Below are 21,369 nucleotides of genomic sequence, written 5' to 3' on the forward strand. Positions count from 1 at the left end.
AAAAAAAAAACTAAACCAAAAACATTTGCACAAAAATTTGAAAAATTTACATTTCTTTATTTTCAAAATTCTCTTTTGCTAAGAAAGATAGTCAGGTCCCATAAACTAATTATTACTACAACATTTACAACATGTCTACTTTATGGTGACGTCAGTTGGTGAACGTCCTTTTACTTTTTAAGGATGTTCGAGGGCTTTGAAATTTTTCAGCGATTGTTCAGATATTCGGGAAAATTTCAAATTCTGATTTTGTTAGGGACCAGTTCAGTTCTGAAGTGGATTTGTGGGGCCTGTATGTTAGTTACCCCCATAAATCCCCTGCTGTAAAAACTACACCCCTCAAAGTATTAAAAGTAGCATTTAATTTGCAAGTTTATTAACCCTCTAGGTGTTTTGCCGAAATTTAACCAAGTTGGAGGGGAAATTTAAAATTTTTATTTTTTTGGCAGATATTCCATTTTAATCCATTTTTTCCTCTAACACAGCAAATACTAACTGAGAAATGGAACTGAATATTTATTCCACTTATTCCAATGTTTCTAGGAATCCCCCATATGTGGCTGCAGTATGTCACCTGACTCAACCACAGACCTCAGACATGACAAAGACCTGTGGAATTTTGGGGCCTTTTTTTATTTCATTTTTTTTTTAGCCATTATACCATGTCACAGAGGCCTTGGGGTGCCAAAATATTTTAGCAAGACAAGTTGTCATTTCCATCTGTACCATTCGGGGGACATGTGACACTTTGATCATTTTTTATAAAAAAAATTTATGAGGTGGTAAGAATAAAAAACAATTTTTTAGAAGCATCATTTTTTTGTACGTCATTTACTATAAATTACATATGACATATTATCTTTATTCGTCAGGTGATATCCATTTTATATAGCTTTTGTTATAGTTTATGGCATTTATACTTTATATACTGTTTGTGTCTTGCATATTGTAAGAGCAGCAATATTTTTATTTTTTCGACAATGGAGTTATGTGAGGGCCTTTTTTTTGCGGCTTAAGCTGACGTTTTTAGTGTTACATCTTTTGGGTACATGTGACGTTTCGATAGCTTTTTAATATATTTTTAGGGGGCGGAATTAACAATAGAATGTAATTTTAGTTCGTTTTTTATTTTATAATCGTGCGGGATAATTAATTTAATGGGTTAATAGACAGGGTCATTACGGACACAGCGATACCAAATATGTGTATCTTATTTATAGGGGATAATTTATAAAGGAGGGATGAGGAATGTGTATATTTATTTATTTATTTATTATTTATTTTACTTTTTTATTTATTTATGTGTGTGGTGTGTTTTTAACTGTTACTATAGTGAATGAGCTATGAGTACTCTGACAGCTCATTCAAACAATCAGACCCCTGCCTCCGTGCAGAGGCCTGATCGTTCTAACCATAGCAGCCCAGACACACTCATTTTGCGGCAAGGGGTTAAAGCACCTGTAAAACCTATACTTCTAATCTCACTTTTGTTACTGAAACACCTTTTCTAATTTGCTCTTTTAGGTGAAAAACTGCAGGTTTTTTTTTTAATAAGAGCCGCAAATGTTCATGACCATTTTAAAATAATAACATAGCCTCAACCATATTTATTATTTCTTATTACTTTAGTTAGATTGTGTGCCTAGGGAATAATTGCAACACTCTTTTTTTTACTAAACAATAATGAAATGCAGGAAATTCCTTTCCTGAAATTTACTTTTTATTATAACTATATCAACACTTTGGGGGACAGTTATCGCAGGGGCTTACTTTTCCCTGGTGTATGCCTGCCATATCCTTTGCTCACCTGATGGATGGGCAGAATGGGTTTCTGTTGATACGTCAAGGCGTCCTCCTGCTCGTTATTTTTCATAATTAACGCCTGCTCACAAGTATGCCGGTCTTGATAAATCCTTCCCCAAGAACGTTATAAACTTAAAGTGACACTGTCACCCCCTTTGTGCATTCTGACATCTCTACACAGGTGTAAAGGGTAAATTTAGCGTTTTTGATACCTTATTTTATATCATACGTCATGGTGTTTGTTCAAGTAAAAAGTGTCCTTTTATCAACTGCAGATTGTATTAAGCGGGCGTGGCCTCGCAGCATTTGCGCCACTTAGCCCGGCCCATAATGCCATCGTTGGCCCCGCCCACTTGACGCCCATTGGTTGGCCGACGTAAAGGCGGTGGGGTCTAGACCTTTCGGCCAGCCTGTTCCAATGGCCGGTGAGGGGGAGGGGCCAACTGTGGTGTTGTGGGCGGGGCTAAGTTGCGCTAATGCCATGAGGCCCCGCCCACTTAACACAATCTTCAGTTGATAAAAGACTTTTTACTTGAACAAGCACCATGACGTATGATATAAAATGAGGTATGAAAAACGCTAAATTTACCCTTTACACCTGTGTAGAGATGTCAAAATGCACAAAGGAGGTGACAGTGTCACTTTAACATTTTACAACCAGTGCAAGGCTATGTTCCCATGATTACTTTTTTTGGCAATTTTACGCCTGTCTTTTTGGGCGGCCATCATTTTTACACCAAATAATGTCAATATTCTACAAATAAGTGATTATTTGACCTCAAATTGATGACTGCCTAAAAAGACAACTGTAAAATGGTCGAAAACAGTGTATACATATAGCCTGACCCTGATATAGAAAAGAAAAATGAAAATCCAATAACTTGTGGTTAGGCTGCATTCACCCATGGCGTTTATTTTGCATTAAAGGTGTTTTTTATCCAAAATATGCAAACAAAAAGGTGCAATGTTTGGTGCAAATTTATCAATATTATGGCAAAAATTGAGCTAATTTACTGCGATTGCACAATTCACTGCAAGATGGCCTCAAGCAGTTTATTTTGAGAAAGCTAAACTGTGATTGGTTGCTATTTGTTTGAGAGGAAAATGTGTTTTATTTTTGTCTTAGAATGATTGGAAGAGCATTAATAAGGCAGCAATTTGCAGCAATTTGGACAGAATGGCAGGAAATATGCCCAAAGATGAAGACAACGTAATAAATATGGTGCATTTGCAGTTAAATTCATATAAGAGTAGTGAAGTAAATCAGTTAAAATCCTTCAACTGTATGTTAGAGCCTTAAAAGTAGTATGCAATGAGAATACCATGGTACATGTCTCATCTGATTGGAATTGTCTGGCTGAATTTCTTCTCAAGTCTTTTAAGTACATTCACAGCTTGACCACACCCACGTTTCGGCCCACTCTCATTTTTGGAGTGAAAAGACAAATGTTGCAAACTCTTTGTGCAAAACCTTACTATAGTAAATGGGACATATGAAGAATGAACTTACATGCACAATCATGAAGTCTCTCCTCTTTTCCTAGGATTTTTGGGGTCCCAATGATTTAATGCCCACGAGCTAAATGTTTTTGGCATACCCAATTTCTCTGTAGGGAAACGTGGGGTTTTCATTCTTGAAAATCATAACCTGTTAATGTTATTCCTCTTAGCGCACGTCAATTTGTGGAAGATTCTCCATTAATTTATGAAAACAATTGCTGATGTAAATTGTTAGACTTCTGCCAATTTTTAGTTGCAAATGTAAATTAAAAGGGGATTCCCTAACTTTTCTCTTTAACATTGAGAGATTTCAATTTTTATGGAAAAATATGTACCATTAATGAATATAGTCACTTTCATTTGTTTGGTGTATGTTTCAAGAAGCCAGAATAAATCACAGGGACATCATAGCTAAGTAGTTTTAAGGAAAATGTGACTTAATGAAAGTGTTTTAAGTGTCCCTGTAGTTATAATTTTCAAAATTTAAATAAGTAGGGGATGTGACATAAAGCAGGTTTGTAATTTACATTGTTATTATTTTTAGTTCTCATGATACTCCCTTGTATCCAGGTCCAGTCTGCTAAAGGCAGCTATATAACGAAGCTATACTTACTTGTAACAAGGTCCAGTATCCTGAAGGCAGCTATATAACGAAGCTATACTTACTTGTATCCAGGTCCAGTCTGCTAAAGGCAGCTATATAACAAAGCTATACTTACTTGTATCCATGTCCAGTCTGCTAAAGGAAGCTATATAACAAAGCTATACTTACTTGTATCCATGTCCAGTCTCCTGAAGGCAGCTATATAACAAAGCTATACTTACTTGTATCCAGGTCCAGTCTGCTAAAGGCAGCTATATAATGAAGCTATACTTACTTGTATCCAGGTCCAGTATCCTGAAGGCAGCTATATAACAAAGCTATACTTGTATCCAGGTGCAGTCTCCTGAAGGCAGCTATATAACAAAGCTATACTTGTATCCAGGTGCAGTCTCCTGAAGGCAGCTTTTTAGTAGCTTTTTGTACTGGTTAAATAAAAGAGACTAAATCCAGTAAAGTCCAGTCCAATCCAGCTCAATATGTCTATCAATCAAAAGATTGCTTCTCTAATGCATTTAGACTCTCCCCCCCCCCCCAAGTAACTCAAGACTAAAAATCTGCCTTTAAAAGATTTGACAACTCTGGTGCAAAGAAACTCTGCTTGATAAAGATGGTTGCATCCACTGAAATGTCCCTGTCTTTGAAGACATGGTGGACTAAATAATTATGCTCAATATACTTCTGGGACCCTCTGACTATGCTATGATTGCTTATGTAATGTATGTATTGATGTATGTCCAAGATATTTACATTGATGTTTTTTTTTTTCAACAAATCAACCAGTAACAGAAAATTATACAGGTTTGTAAATTACTTTGATTTAAAACCTCAAACCTCTCTAATAATTATCAGTTGCTGTGCAGTTGATTTAAAACATTTTCCTTTAACCCTTTAAGGACCGAGCCAGTTTTCATTTTTGTACTTTTGTTTTTTCCTCCTTGTGTTTAAAAGGCCAATGCGCTTGCATATTTTCCCCTACAGACTCACATGAGCCCTTATTTTTTGCAACATGAATAATACTTTGCATTTATAGACTTAATTTTTTCATAAAATATGCTACAAAACCTGAAAAAAATTATATGTGCAGTGAAATTGGAAAAAAGGTGCAATTCTTTAAATTTTGAGGGGTTTTGTGTTTATTACGTTCCCCTATGGTAAAAATGGCATGTTATATATGTTCCTCAAGTCAGTACGATTACAACAATATGTAACTTGCATCATTTTATTTGATTTAATGGCTTTTAAAAAAAATTAAACCTTTAAAAAAAAACTAAATGTGTTTAAAATGGCTCTATTCCCACCCTTATAACGCTTTTATTGTTTGGTCTATGGGGCTTTGTGAGGTGTTATTTTTTTTTTTGCGCCATGAACTGCTCTTTCTTTGGGTACCTTGTTTGCGTATATGCAACTTTTTAAATTTTTTCTTGATTTGTTGTAAACATAAATGTGCAATTTTGCATTTTGACGTTTTTCTGCGCTTACGCCGTTTGATGTGGGAGATCAGGAATGTGATAATTTAATAGTTTGGGCGATTACGCAGGCGGTGATACAAAATATGTTTATTGTTTATTTGTTTATTTATTTTTATATATAAAATGGGAAAAGGGGGGTGATGCAAACTTCTATAAGGGGAGGGGATTTTTTATTGATAAAAACACTTTATTTTTTTTTCACATTAATTAGAAGCTCCCTTGGGGACTTCTATATACACAGCACTGATCTTCCATTGGGATCAATGCTGTGTATATAATAGAGCAGTGATCCATTAGCTCAGTGCTCTAATATTCTGGTCTGCAGCAGACCAGATGCACTGATTGCTGAGCCTGGATTCCGATGCTGAGCCCGTCTGGCTCAATAGAAGGGATCTTTCCTCAGCATGGGGGGAGATCCCCCCACTAGATACAGGGGACAGTTTGACAGCGGCATTTAAATAGTTAATTAGCCAGAAGTAGCGATCGGCCGCATCTGCTAATACCCACGGTCCCCAGCTGCACATAGCAACCAGGGACTGCGGGCTGCAAAGAGGGCTCATGCCGGGAGCCCTCTCTGTTTACCCTTAATGGCCACCGGACGAGTATACTCTTCCTGCGTTAAGATGTTAAGCATCTCCACTTTTGAAATATATAGTTAGGCTAGGTTCCCATTATGGACAGATGAGAACATAAACGGTCGTTGTTATTATTAATTCTGGCCATGGTTCTGAATTAAACAGCGGCTGTTCAATAAAGAGCGTCAGTTATTAGTACTTAGTGGGAAAATAGCCTTAGGAAGAAAGTGGAACACATTATAGTAAGATAGTTTGTACTGCTAAAAAAAGACACCCAGTTTACTTTAAAGGGGTAGTGCGGCGCTAAGAAATTATTCACAAAATAACACACATTACAAAGTTATACAACCTTGTAATGTATGTTATGTATGCGAATGGCCCCCTTCCCATGTTGCCCGCCCCCCGCCGGTGTACCCGGAAGTGTAGTGCAGTATACATACCTGATCCGTGTCGACCGACCCCGTCTGTAATCTTGTCAAAGATGTCATCTTTGGGAGGCCGGCCGACCCGCTCCTGCCGTCCCTCATGCTGGCCCCCCTCTGCCGTGTCATAACTGTGCTCAGCCGCGATTGGCTGAGCAGAGTTATGCTCAGCCAATCGTGGCTGAGCAGCTGATGACGCGGCAGAGGGGGGCCAGCATGAGGGACGGCAGAAGCGGATTAGGTATGTATACTGCACTACACTTCCGGGTACACGGGCGGGGGTCGGGGAACACGGGAAGGGGGCCATTCACATACATAACATACATTACAAAGTTGTATAACTTTGTAATGTGTGTTATTTTGTGAATAATTAGTGCCGCACTACCCCTTTAAGTGTTGAACTAGAGGAAGACATTGATATAAGTAACGTTAATCTTCAGGGTAAATCTCTATAGCATTATTTACACATATAAGCATTAGGCCCATTCTTTAGAGATTATCAGTTATTTCAGCAGTGATTACTGAGCTATTGTTTACAGAGAAGGAATCTCATACACAACTAAGTAAATGTATGATGTCTTTTCTTTTAATTTTCAGATTTTCCTTTATATCATAAAAAAGGAAAATAAACTTCAGTTCTCTTCTTTTTAGTATTTTCTCACACCTGTTCTATTGTAATAGAAGTTCAGCCATTCTCATTAAATGTCTGAGTTGACATAGGTGACATTCACAACAAAAGACAAGTAGTAATCCTCTTATTTTTGCAATGTCCTCAAGGCTGACAATGCCTTACTATCATGCCTCCCCTTGGCACTCACTTTATTCTCATGATTTGCCTGTAAGGCTATGTTCGTATTACATTACAATGTAATGTAACAGCAAGTTAGCCATTTTACTAGTTTAGAAAAAGATGATTTCCTTGTGTGTTTTGGAGAGCTGTTGGCTCTAAGTAGAACAGATTTGGTCACATGTCCATTATTTGTTACTTTAGTTTTAATTGTCTCATTAGCCATCACAAATGAGACATTAAGGACAACATTATGTAACAAATCAGCCATACCTGTAGCTGGTATTTTAGCGTGGGTCACACTGATTTAGATACAGTTTCAAATTTATTTTGTTATGGTTGAAATGTGATAAGTTTATGAATGGCTTCCCACGTTAGAATGCCACAGTTGGGCCAAAGTTCATTGGTAGAGATGAAGGAAATATTAGCGTGAGTCTTCTACAAATCAGTTTGACTTATTCATCTGCCATTGTTTTATTTTGTTAGCACAATTCACGTAGCCCCCATGGTGTTTTATCAGCTGTTGTATTTTTTTCTTTAAATATAAAACATTTGTCTTTACATCACCTGCTTACAATAATAACCAATACTTGTATTACAATGAAAGCCGTGTTATATAGAAACCACAGTGTGATTTTTTTTTTTTTATAAGATGAAACCTCCTTGTAGTATAAAAAGTAGTCATGACACGAAGAAACTCAAAATTAAAAGTATACTTAGCCAATCTTTGACCGCAGCACTCTCCCGTCTCAATCAGTTGGTGATTGGCTGAGCGGGCTCTTGGCGGCTGCAGGTGACACTGGAGTACACCAGGGTAGCATAAACAGGTAAGTATTGATAAGTGAACTTTGCAAATTGCACTAAAACAGCTAAATGCCTGCAATAGCTGCAATAGCTGACTTAGTGCAGTTCATTTAGGGCTCAGTTCGGAACAGCACCTGGGTGTTCAGACTTCCACTAGTTGTGCTAGAATGAGCTTAGAGAAGTGCATGGCTAAGTGCTTCTGTCCCCGGCTTTCTGTTTCCCCCATCCTATTGCAGGATGAGGGCTCAATAGACTTTCTAAAGACTGAAAGCACCCACCTGAGTAGTTCTCCCACCTCATTTTACCAATTGGTGGTGGTATGAATACCCATACCTCAACCAATCAAAACTTTTGACCTGTCTCTATGGCATGTCAATTGTTTCTTAAATGAAAGGGACACCTTAAATTCACTACTGTTGATGTAATGAGTACATCTAAAATGCATTGAAAGTGCAGAGACTTGTGCTTGTGCTATTCTGTGATGCATAAAGTTTCCATACAAAATTGTACAACCAAAAAGTATAGTAATAAAATACAGAGATAGCTTTAGTAGCTCTAAAATACAGAAATACATGTAATAGATAGATATAATGTTCTATCTGCTAGGTGTCTCTCAACTGTATGTGTTGTGTTACCTCAATAATAACATTATACACAATGTAAAGAGACTCTGTCAGTAGGTTTATGTTGTTCTGTGTAAGATTAGCAAAAACTAATGACAGAGGAGCTGAACAGTATGATATATCACTTACATTATTCTGTGCAGCTGATTAGGTGATATTCTCCTGAATAACATGGACAATAAGTATTCCTCTCCATTATGTGTGTGTACTCAGTAGTCCTGGATATTCATAAGCACCTGCAAACTCTGCCCACCGGCTGCGGATTGGCAGTTGTGGGGTTGGGGGAGTGGAGCAGCACGAATCCCATTCTCTTGCCTATTAAGAGAACAGCTGAACAGTATGATGTAAGTAATACACCAATCTGTTCAGTATTTCTGTCACTAGTTTATGCTGCCCTCATTCAAGGCACCATGAACCTAGTGAGAGATTCCCTTTAAGGCAATTTTTTATTTTACGTTTTTGTTTTTCCTCCTCGTCTTCTAAGAGCAATAACCCTGTTATTTTTTTTATCTGCAGAGCCATATTGGGCTACAAATTGTACAAGGGAGGATCAATGATACTTTGTAATGACACCTATCATTTTCCCATATGGCACAACCAAAAAAATGATTGGTTGTGGGGGAAAATTAAAAACACAATACAGTTTGGCATCTTATAGGGGGTTTTATTTTTATGCACTGGACATTATAGTAAAACTGACCTGTCATCTGTGACAGGTTTCCATTAAGAGATTAGTCTGACATGTATCTGCCCTCAGTAAAGCCATGCTGATTTGGATCCAGTTCTTGTTATATATTTTTTAATGGCAGTCAGTAGCAGATATAGGCACCTGTATATTCTATCAATGTGGCTTAACCTATGATGCGGCAGCAGGCATACTAACATATCAGATGAAGTGCATTATCTAGCTCTTCTTGCACATTATTTACTTTTCTTGGCTCCTAGTGCACGGATGAATGGCACCTACAATTTATATAGGAGCAGGCACAATATGGTGTTTGTTTCTTTTTCTAGTGCACTTTGGTCCTCTTTCTGTTTATTAACTCTATTCCTAGGTGGTCATCTGAAATTCTTACACAATCCTTTTCAATGTTCAACATTCTATTGCTTCTCTGAAATAAACCGAGAAAATTACCTGTGACCTTTCCCAAGAGCATGAGCAAAACTTCTCTGTGAGTGAGATAAAGAAATTAGGACTTCATTCTTCCATGGGTTTGCTCCCAGGAATGTGTACTGGCAAGATGCTTGAACTAAATCAGCTATTGAAACATAGACCTGGGAAGCGGACAAGCTTGGCTAAGCCCACGAAAGAAACTTGATAAGGAAATAAGAATCTTTGTTGATCAGTGTGTAGTGATTAGACTTCTGAATGCTGGGATTCTTATACAAGCAGCCGTCCACTCCCTACACACAAATGCAACTTATATTTTAGTTTTCAGATACATAACACTTATACTTCAATTGGCCGCATGTTTATTCATTTACTTAAAGAAGCCAATTTAAAGGGGATATCCAATGAAAATCTTTTTTCTTTCCAATCAACTGGTTTCAGAAAGTTGTACAGATTTGTAACTTACTTCTATTTAAAAATCTCAAGTTTTCCCATACTTATCAGCTGCTGTATGTTCTGCCAGAAATGTTTTCTTCCCAGTCTGACACAGTGTTCTCTGCTGAAATCTCTGTCTGAGACAGGAACTGTGCAGAGCAGGAAAGGTTTTCTATGAGGATTTGCTGCTGCTCTGGACAGTTCCTGACATGGACTGAGGTGGCAGCAGAGAGCAATGTGTCAGACTAGACACCACTTCCTGCAGAACCCGCAGTAGCTGATAAATATGGGAAAACATGAGATTTTTTTAAATATAAATAAATTACAATAACTTTCTGAAACCAGTTGATTTAAAAGAAAAATATTTTCGCTGGACAACCCTTAACACAGTGCTGTAAAATCTACCTAAAAGGAACCTGTCACCACATTTGGGATCACTAGACCACCATGTCTTTATGCAGCGGGGGTTTAGTTTCTCAACTCTGTCTAAATTTATTCCTGCCCATGCCCAATGAAGCCTGAGTGTGAAACTGAAGGCCTAGTCAACAAACCAACCAACAATAACAAACCTTAAAAGTTTACTTCAAACCGAATTTTTTTTTTTTTTATCAATAACTATCCTTTACTAGTGTTAAGTGAGCACTGAAATGCTTAAGTGCATAGAAACATAGTAGATTGTCAGCAAAAAAAAGCCCTCTGGTCCATCTAGTCTGCCCTATTAGTATTTCCATTCTTATTATCTTAGGATAGATATATGTTTATCCCAGGCAGGTTTACATTCTGTTATTGTAGATTTACCTACCACATCTGCTGGAAGTTTGTTCTAAGGGTACTATTACACCAACAGATCTGACGACAGATTATCTGCCAAAGATTTGAAGCCAAACCCAGGAGTGGATCTGAAAAGAGGAGAAATCCAGTCTTTCCTTTATGACCTGTTCTCTGATTATAGTCCATAGACCATAGTTCCTGGGTTTGGCTTCAAATCTTTGGCAGATAATCTGTCGTCAGATCTGTTGGTGTAATAGTACCCTTAGCATCTTCTACTCGTTACATGAATTACTTGAGTCGAGCATTTTTCAACTCTAGTAATGAACCCCAATTGAAATCAACAGGAGACTTGAGCATTAAACCAGGTGCCCCAGCTTGGCATAGCAGAGGGTGCACAGGTCTTAAAGTTACGTATTGCATTTTTTTGTACTAATATCAATAGGGTACTGCAAGACGCATTAGAACTCCGGTGGTATGCCATCAATTGGTGGTATACTGCTGGAGTTCTAATGTGTCTTGCAGTAACCATTTGCATTTTTCATTCTATTTTTTGTATCCTGTATTTCAGACTTTTGAAGGGAGGTGTAAACAAAATATACAAAAATTAAAATTAACATTTAAATAGTTTGAAGCTACCAGCATCATAATGAATAATGATTCTTAAAGCTCTGAAACAATTTAAATATTTGCGTTACTGCACAGACACTCTGCATCAGTACAGTAGAAGAAATATTGAAACAGCACCCCGAGCACTATGCTCGATGGAGCATGCTCTCTCAACACTAGTCTTTACACATGTATGTATAAGTACATCACCTAAATGTGCGCAACTCCATATCCATCACTATGAAGTTAGTTAAGAATCTTTCCTCCCCATGGAGATGTTAATTACATGCAATCATCATCAGAAAGTGATCCGATGTTAGGAAGGGTGTCAACAGTGTGCAACAGTTTGAGGGCAAGCTCTCTTTCCCACACATAAGAGTGGTTGCAAACAGTGCCACATTGTTGGCAAAATTCCTTTAAGATACAAATTCTTCCTGATGTTAGATATGGTGGTGGGATCCACTCTTATCTGTGGGAAAGAGAGCTTGCTTTCAGACTGTATCATATTGTTGACACTCTTCCTAACATTTAATCGCTTTCTGGTGATGAGTTATAGTACTAATAGAGTGATGACAACAAAATTCTCAAAATCTACTGACTGAAAAATGCACTGGTAAGAGGACGTTGTCATGCACTGTAAACGTTCAAGGGAACCACTAGGGGTCAATTCATCCAGGCATGAAGAATATGTTAAAGGGGTTGTCCAGCAAAAAAAATGTTTTCTTTCAAATGAACTGGTGTCAGAAAGTTATATAGATTTGTAATTTACTTCTATTTAAAAAACCTCAAGTCTTCGCATACTTATTAGCTGCTGTATGCCCCGCAGGAAGTGTTGTTTTATTTACATTCAGAAACAGTGCTCTCTGCTGACATCTCTGGCCGAGTCAGGAACTGTACAGAGCAGTAGCAAATCCTCTTAGAAAACCTCTCCTGCTCAGGACACTTCCTGACTTGGCCAGAGATGTCAGCAGAGAGCACTGTGTCTGAATGTAAATAAACAACACTTCTGCAGGATATATAGCAGCTTATAAGTATGGGGAGACAGGAGATTTTTAAATAGAAGTAAATTACAAATCTATATAAGTTTCTGACACCAGTTGATTTGAAAGAAATTTTTTTTTCCCGTTGGACAACCCCTTTAAAAACAAAGAAAAATTGATCCAGATCCAAATTGATTGATCCTATTTATACAGAGGGGAAATGAGGAAATGGAGTTAAGCAGAGTAGGAGATGAAATGAGGCAAAAAAAAAAAAAAAAATATATATATATATATATATATATATATATATATATTTGAAGGTAAATCACCCGAAGTTTGTCACAACGTACAATATTTATAAATATTGGTATATGTTTAAGGGATACTTCGACGAAAATCTTTTTCTTTCAAATCTACTGGTATCAGAAAGTTATATAGATTTATAATTTACTATGTCAAGCCCATAATTCAGCGGACTATTAAAGTGAAAGTGCTAACAGTGATGCTGCACATACTAGTCATGTGATGCTGTATATGATACTAGCCTCCAGACTCCACAAAAATAGCTGCCAATATTATTCCTAATGGACTACAATAAAATGTCCCCTACTGTTTCAGGGAATTATTAAAGTGACAGTGCTAACGGACAATTTATAATACCACAAACTAGTTACTATGTAGTAATCATGCACAGTTAAAGTATTTTAAAAAAAGTTTTTATTAATAAAAAAATCCCCTCCCCTAATAAAGTTTTAATCACCTTTTCACATTTTATAAATAAATAAAAATAAATAAACAAACAAACATATTTGGTATCGCGGCGTTTACCATGATCATGCATAGTAAACGGCATAAGTGCAAAAACACGCCAAAGTGTTTATTTTGTTTGTCTCATCAAATTCAGAAAAATTTTACTCAAATGTGATCAAAAAGTTGCATATACGCAAGCAAGGTACTAATAGAAAGTGTAGATCATGGTGCAAACAATGACACACTTCCCCATAGACCAAAAAATAAAAGCATTATAAGGATCAGAATAGAGCATTTTGAAGAACTTCTAGTTTTTTTTTAAAATCTGTCAAACAAAATGAAAGTTTTACAAGATAGATATAATTGTAATTGTACTGACTTGAGTGACATAGATGACATGTCAGTTATACCATAGGCTTTACGGCATAAACACGACCCCCCCCCCCCCCAAAAAAAAGGCAAAAAAATTGCCCTGCTTCTTTTACCGCACAGTTTTTATGGTTGTTCAGCATATTTTATGGAAAAATTAAGTCCATCATTGCAAAATACAGTTGATGTCACAAAAAATAAGGGCTCATGTGGGAATATAGGTGAAAAAAATGCAAGCGCTATGACCTGTTAAAAACATGGAGGCAAAAATGAAAGCACAAAAATGAAAATTAACCCGGGAGGGAAGGGGTTAAAGTGACAGTGCAAAAATGTATACTCATAAACATAATGCAATAAAGTAATACAATGAAGTACATCAATAAACTTAAAGTGCAAAAGGATATATATACATATCAAAAGCTATTAAATTCATAACATACAGTACATTAATAAAATGAAAGTGACAGTGCAAACAAATAATATAGTATATACCAGCAATAAATTATACATAAATAATCTAAGCAATAAGTGATAACACACAAACAAACTCATTGCAACACACAAGTGCAATGTGCAAGGGCAAAAGGTGATCATTAGAGATGAGTGAACCGGGTTCGGGTTCGAGTCGATCCGAACCCGATCGTTCAGCATTTGATTAGGGGGGCTGCTGAACTTGGATAAAGCTCTAAGGTTGTCTGGAAAACATGGATACAGCCAATGACTATATCCATGATTTCCACATAGCTATAGGGCTTTATCCAAGTTCAGCAGCCACCGCTAATCACATGCCGAAAGTTCAGGTTCGGATCAACTCGAGCATGCTTGAGGTTCGCTCATCTCTAGTGATCATGCATAGTAGGATCCCTCATAGAATGAAAAAGGAAGGGGGGGGGGGAGGGGAAAAGGGAATAGGGGGGAGGGGAAAGGAAGGATCATGGCGTTTAGACCAATGGCATTACTCTGGAACATAAATAAATTATAATCATACTGCCATCCCTACATTAATAAAAGAGAGATAACTTCCTTATGATAGTACAGGTATAGGAGCTTGACTACACAAATCCACATAATATCAACAGACAATTTAGGAAGTAAAAAAATTGCAGTCAAGTCCACGCAATAGGGCCTATTTGGCTGATTATCGCTCTGTGTAAGAGCTAGGAGGATCATCGGCTGATTGTTTCTTTAGGGCAGGACCTAAAATTATCGGGCGTTGGCCAAAGGCTGGTGATTGTAGTTTAAAATAATAAAACATTTACTTACCTTACCACATTCCCCAGTGTCTTCGGGGGCCTTCCCCGGTCTCTGCAGTTGCAGCTCTGCCTTCTGTTCCCTTCTGGACCAGTCTCAGCACTGGCAGGCCACCAATCACTGGCCGAGACAGGCCCCAGTCAGTTATTGGCTGAGCAGCCTGTCAGTGCAGAGTTTGAAACAGAAGGCAGAACTGCAGCTGCAGAGACCGGGGAAGGCCCCCGAAGACACTGGGGAATGTGGTAAGGTAAGTAAATACTTAAATATTTTACACTAGGCAAGGGCTAATGATGTCCGTGCAGCCCCTGCTGCCCATATAGTTTGTAGGGGTGAGTGAGCCTGCCAAGGTTCGGGTACGTATGAACCTGAACTCTCGGCCTCTGATTCCTCAGCAGGTTCACTCATCTCTAATAGTCGGCTCTTGTAATTTCTCAGTAAGGGTGGTTCACACTGCCTTTTTTCAATCCGTTTAACAGATCCGTTTTTTTTAACAGACAAAAAAAAAAGTGTCAGCAACCTTTTTGCGTCCGTAAAAAAAAACGGATCGGTTTTGATGCGTTTTTTTTTTAAAAATGGAAGTCAATGGAAAAACTGATCATTTATGCAGTCCTTTTAAAAAAAAAACGGATTGCAAAAACGCAGTGTGAACCCAGCCTAAACAAGCGCTGATCTAGCAGATCAACGCTCATTTACACTTTATGATCGAACAATAAACATTCACAAACAAGAGCTACCTGAAATCATTTACCATATTGCACAGACCGATAGCCGTTAGTTACGATCATTACTACGATCGTTATTACAATAGTTTATGCCATCTTATCCCAGCAAATGAACAAATGACGTGGAATTACACTGAACAATTAGTGAACAAATGTGGAATTACAGTGAATGAATGTGGAATTAAAGTGCACCATTAGCGAACAATTAACAATGATTTTAAGTTCAGCTCAAAAGGTGTGATCAACAACACACGAAATATTTTTCAATCGTTGCCTGCATTTACACAAAATAATTATAGTTTTAATTTGAACAATATGATTTTCCGCACGATAATCGCCCTGTGTAATAGGCCCATAGGGGCTGCTTCCAACTGGTGATCAAATGCAGAGAATTTGGGTTTGTGCTCAAGGTTCGCTCATCTGTAGATACTAGTGCCATAAACTTCATTGTCTTCTAATTTTGACTTTTCTCTGACTAGCTCCTCCACTCTATACTAGTGTGTTGACAAATCTTGAGACTTCCCCCTACAGTCCCTTAACCCCAGTTATAATGTAGTAGACTATGCAACCAAATCACCAAAGCTTTTCAGCAATTCTCAGGGCAAACAATTCTAATATTAAAACATTTCATATAAAATTTCAATCACATCATAAAGGGTAGTCTTGGCATTACTGGAATGTATCTACAGATATAAATCATACATGTCCAGGTCTTTGATGGAAAGCATTTTAGGAAATATTATATTTATGTGCTTTTTATTGCACTTGCTTTTAAGAAAAAAAAAATTGTCACCATCTCTTCTCCTCACGCCCAAACTCAAGGTACAGCAACACAAAGGGAAATTCAATATCCTAACAGCTAATTAAAAAAGCATTACCTTCCTACAAAGGATAACTATGGGTGTCTGTCACTCGGGTTTACCTAGCAAACTTTGCAGCGGTATCATAATGAATGGACCGTTCTAAAAAAAGGTATGTTATTGCTAAGAACTCATAAGCACTGTTAATACCTACTCGAAAAGCACTTTCCCTCTTCAGTAAACTGAGACACCAGCTTTACTTGTGAACAGTACGCCAATATTAAATTAAAAAGCAATATGAAAAAGAAAAAAAAAGAAAAGGAAATACCGCATTGCTTGTTCTCACCTCAAGAATTCTTTCAAGTAAGACGGGTCAACAATAATCAATACCTACCTTCAATAATATACAGCAAACAAAAGCATACCAAACAGTTATACATGCAGTTTTAAATTCATTAAAAATTAACCCCCCAAAATTAACCCCCAATAATGGTCCTTGAGTTCTCCTATGTCATGTATTTAAATTTTAAATTTAAATTTATATAGACATTTCTAGAATCCAAAAGGCCCGCTATGATCTCTTCTGCGGATTGTCTTGTCCAACAACAGATGTTTAATTTAGTCTAGCAAGAGCAAGGGTATAACTGCATAACAAAGTAATTTCACTATGCAGAAACTACTACCTTCCAAAGAACAAGGGGTTCAGGGGCAGCGCTATGGAGGGTCTATAGCAGTTGTATTCATGTATTGGTGCCTTGCTGGACCCAAAGGACCCTTGTGCCACATAAGAAGACACCTCAAGTATAATTACACATGGCTGCTAGAGAACATGTTAACCTCCTAACTGTACGCTGTGGTGAGCATTAACTTTATACACCATACTATACAGTTACGTAATGGTGATTCCTTGCACCCACGGGAGCTGCAGTAGTCACTGACAGGGTTTTTATGATAACCGTGTAAACAATTGTGACAATTTACACTTGTTTTCTGGTAAAAACATTGATAAATTACATGAACAAAGAAAAAACTCAGCTCACCATAGGTGGTTTGTTGTGTGATGGTGGACGTCCAGGCAGGAGCAAGTGGAGTAGTAGCGGGCCGCACCCGGTAATAATAGTAAGAAGGAGGAGAAGATCCACAGCGTCCCAAAAAAGTTTTGTTGTCTTTATTATGAGGCATATAAAAAGTTACAAAAGATAAAAACGTAGGCCTACATGTTTCTGGGAAACACACCCTGCCACACACTGCCGTGATCAAGGGGGTGTGTTTCCCCGAAACATGTAGGCCTACGTTTTTATCTTTTGTAACTTTTTATATGCCTCATAATAAAGACAACAAAACTTTTTTTGGACGCTGTGGATCTTCTCCTTCTTACTATTGATAAATTACCTGAAAATTAATTCCTTCAAGAGTTTAAACCCAAAATAGGGTTCCTTGTCAAGGGTTCCCACTGTACTGGTGTCTCACTAGTTGTACATACTGTATGTGACATGGCATCCTAAAGCCAATCCAGCAAAATTGGAATAAAAATGATGCTCCTTCCCTTCTGAACCCTGCTGTGTGCCTAAACAGCAGTATATGGTTACCTGTGGGGTATAGAAATTGCATAAGACATTTTGGGGTGCATGGAGGAGGAGCTGGTGAGGTGAAAACGACCGCTGCGGAAATGGTTTCTGCTGTTGGGAGTTGGCAACCTGATAGTGGTCTCAGGTGCAGGCCCAAGACGTGTCAGCCAGGGCATGAGATGGGTGCAGAGGATCTTCTTGAGGCTCCGGTAGCAAAATACCCGGCAGGGTGATTGCGGCAACCCACCATCCATGCAGCCAGAGCAGTCTAGTCTTTTCCATTATGCAGGGTAGGTGGCTGCCCGGGGCCCCTCTGCCATGACTCTCTCTCCTCCTCAGGCCCAGCCAAGGGCTTCAGCTGATGGCCAAATTCTGGGTACACAGAAGCACTTGCACCACAATGCACACCACTCGCCATGCTTTCTTTGAGTTTCCTTTCACCTTCATACAGGGGCGCTAACACAGGGCAGAGACGCAGCACCCTAGGGGCAGAAGCGCAGGGGCAGACATGCAGCTCTCTGATTGTGTTCACCACATTTTTCTGGCGCCAGTTTTGCTGCATTTGTCGGGGGGAGGGGGGGGGGTAAAAGCAGAAACACTTCAATAAGAAACTTTTCTTGTTGAAATCAATATGAAATTAAAAAGCACGTTCTTTGTGTTTCGCTGCAAAAGAGACCCTATAGTCGACTATTGTAGCTGCAATCGTTTAGCTAATCATTCCTTAGCACGGGTGGACTATCCCAAGTACCATTGCCGGCATCAGACTTCCTACTTCAAGCTTACATCCTCTTTAATGAACCGAGCAGCTTCATCTGAGCTTTACTATACTGGACCCACCTCCACTATTCCACTGTTCCAGAAAAATCCATGGCTGGAGCAAAACACTTATCAGTAGACCCATCCTTCTCGGACTTGCCTATTTCATCTAAACAGTTTTCTACAGAGGTTAAATACAGGGCATATCAATAAGTATATGCCTTTATGGGGTTTGGATACATGAGGTATCGTATATGTGAGGAAATACTCTGTGGCTGAAACCAATGAAACTATGCACAGTGCCAAAAAATGTAACGTAGCCAAAGCCATGTCCTGACAGCATCGAACTGATTGCCTTAAATAGGAGTAGATTTCCTGAATGTTTAAATTGAAACTTCTACTTTGATTAAAGCAATGAAGAATACCAGGATGGCTTTCTAACTGTTCAGTTCCTCAAATTCCTGTGAGGTCTGAGGATGACAAATCCAATTCTGATATGTGGAGTTTTATACTCTGCAGACTGTTGTGAAAGAGAAAACAAATCAAGCTCTTGTTTCCAAGATCCTTACTCTACAATGTTTTCTTATTTACACTTCACTAAAGTATGTGGAAACCCGTATGAGCTAAGAAGGCAAAAATGTGATGCAACTACTGAAGTTAACCTTGAAGGTGAATAAAAGTTATACTATGTACGTATATAATTTCCATATAAAATACAGATGTATTATATGTGTGTCCTTGCTTGCTAACAGATGTACTACACAAATGAAAGTAAGCTTGTTGTTGCATTTAAAGCAAATGTACCATCAGGTACATTGTTTTTTTTACATTAGGTAATCGCTGCTGGTGCAGGGATCCCGATAGCCCGATTCCCGTGCTCAGCGGCGCTCTTCTGCCATGCACCAGCCCAGCTCTATGCACTGGGGGCGGACCTGGCACTCCCTAGTGTGACAACTAGAATCAATGGAGGGGCTTAACAGAGGGGAGGGGATATGGTCACACCGGGGGTGGTGGGCCTGACCCCATTGCATAGAGCCGGCTGTGGCATGGCAAAAGAATGGCGTCAAATGCGCAAATCAGGTGGCGTTTCAACCACACCACTGGGATCCCGTGCCAGCGCTGATTGCCTAATTGCCTAAGTGATGTACCTGATGGTACAATATTTATTGTATGTTGATAAATATGTTTGCCCTAGAAACCACTCTCATGTCATGGATACTTCAAAACATTCTAGTGCGGAATACACCTATTAAACCCCTGATTATTAACCCTTAGAGGACCGGGCCAATTTCAATTTTTGCGTTTTCGCTTTTTCCTCCTTGTGCTCAACAGGCCATAGAACTTGCATTTTTTCATCTAGAAACCCACATGAGCCCTTATTTTTTGCGCCACTAATTGTACTTTGCAATGACAGGCTGAATATTTTTCATAAAGTACACTGCAAAAGCAGGAAAAAATTCAATGTGTGGTGAAATTGAAAAAAAACAAAAACACGGCTGCATAAGGTAATCGGATGCAGCTGTCAAAGGTCCCGGGCTACATGAGTCTGGAGGAAGAGTGGAGAGGCACAATCCAAGCTGCTTGAGGTCTAGTGTGAAGTTTCTACAATCAGTGATGGTTTTGGGGAGCCATGTTATCTGCTGGTGTAGGTTCACTGGGTTTCATCAACACCAAAGTCAACGCTGCCGTCTAGCAGGAAATTTTAGAGCACTTCATGCTTCCCTGTGCTGAAAAGATTTTTGGAGATGGAATTTTCATCTTCCAGCAGGATTTGGCACCTGTCCACACTGCCAAAAGTACCAATACCTGGTTAACTAACCACAGCATCACTGTGCTTGATTGGCCAGCAAACTCGCCAGACCTTAACCCCATAGAGAATTTATGGGGTATTGTCAAGAGGAAGATGAAAGGCACCAGACCCAACAATGTAGACGAGCTGAAGGCCGCTATCAAAGCAACCTGGGCCTCAATAACACCTCTGTTATCAACTGATCGCCTCCATGCCACGCCGCATTGATGCCATCATTCATGCAAAAGCTGCCCCGACCAAGTATTGAGGGCATTTACTGTACAGACTTTTCATTTGGTTGACATTTCTGTGTTAAAAATATTTTTTTTTCAGTTGGTTTCATATAATATTCTAATTTTCTGAAATACTGACTTTTAGGTTTTCTTGGCTGTAATCCATAATCATTAACTTTATTTAACAGAAATAAACGCTTGAAAAAGTTCACTCTGTATGTAATGACTCTATAGAATATATGAGGTCACTTTTGATTTAATGACAATGACAATTGACAATTAATGACAAACCACTGTAGATTCCCAATTTACTTCTATTTAAAAATCTATATTGTTCTAGTACTTATTAGCTGCTGTATGTCCTGCAGGAAGTGGTTGATTCTTCCCAGTTTGACACAGCGCTCTCTGCCGACAGGAGCTGTCCAGAGTAGGAAAGGTTTTCTATGAGTATTTGCTACTGCTGTGGACAGTTCCTGTCAAAGATATTACAAATCTATAAAACTTTAAACATTTTCACCAGAGTTCCCCTTTTAAGCATCTCCTCAGGAAAACAAAGACTCTACAGACTTTTTATTATAAATCTTAAGCAACCATATGGGCAATGGCAGAGGGTCAGGAGACCTCCACAGGGCCATTTTACA

Source organism: Dendropsophus ebraccatus, chromosome 6 (genome assembly GCF_027789765.1).
Source record: "Dendropsophus ebraccatus isolate aDenEbr1 chromosome 6, aDenEbr1.pat, whole genome shotgun sequence".
NCBI classification, from domain to species: Eukaryota; Metazoa; Chordata; class Amphibia; order Anura; family Hylidae; genus Dendropsophus; species Dendropsophus ebraccatus.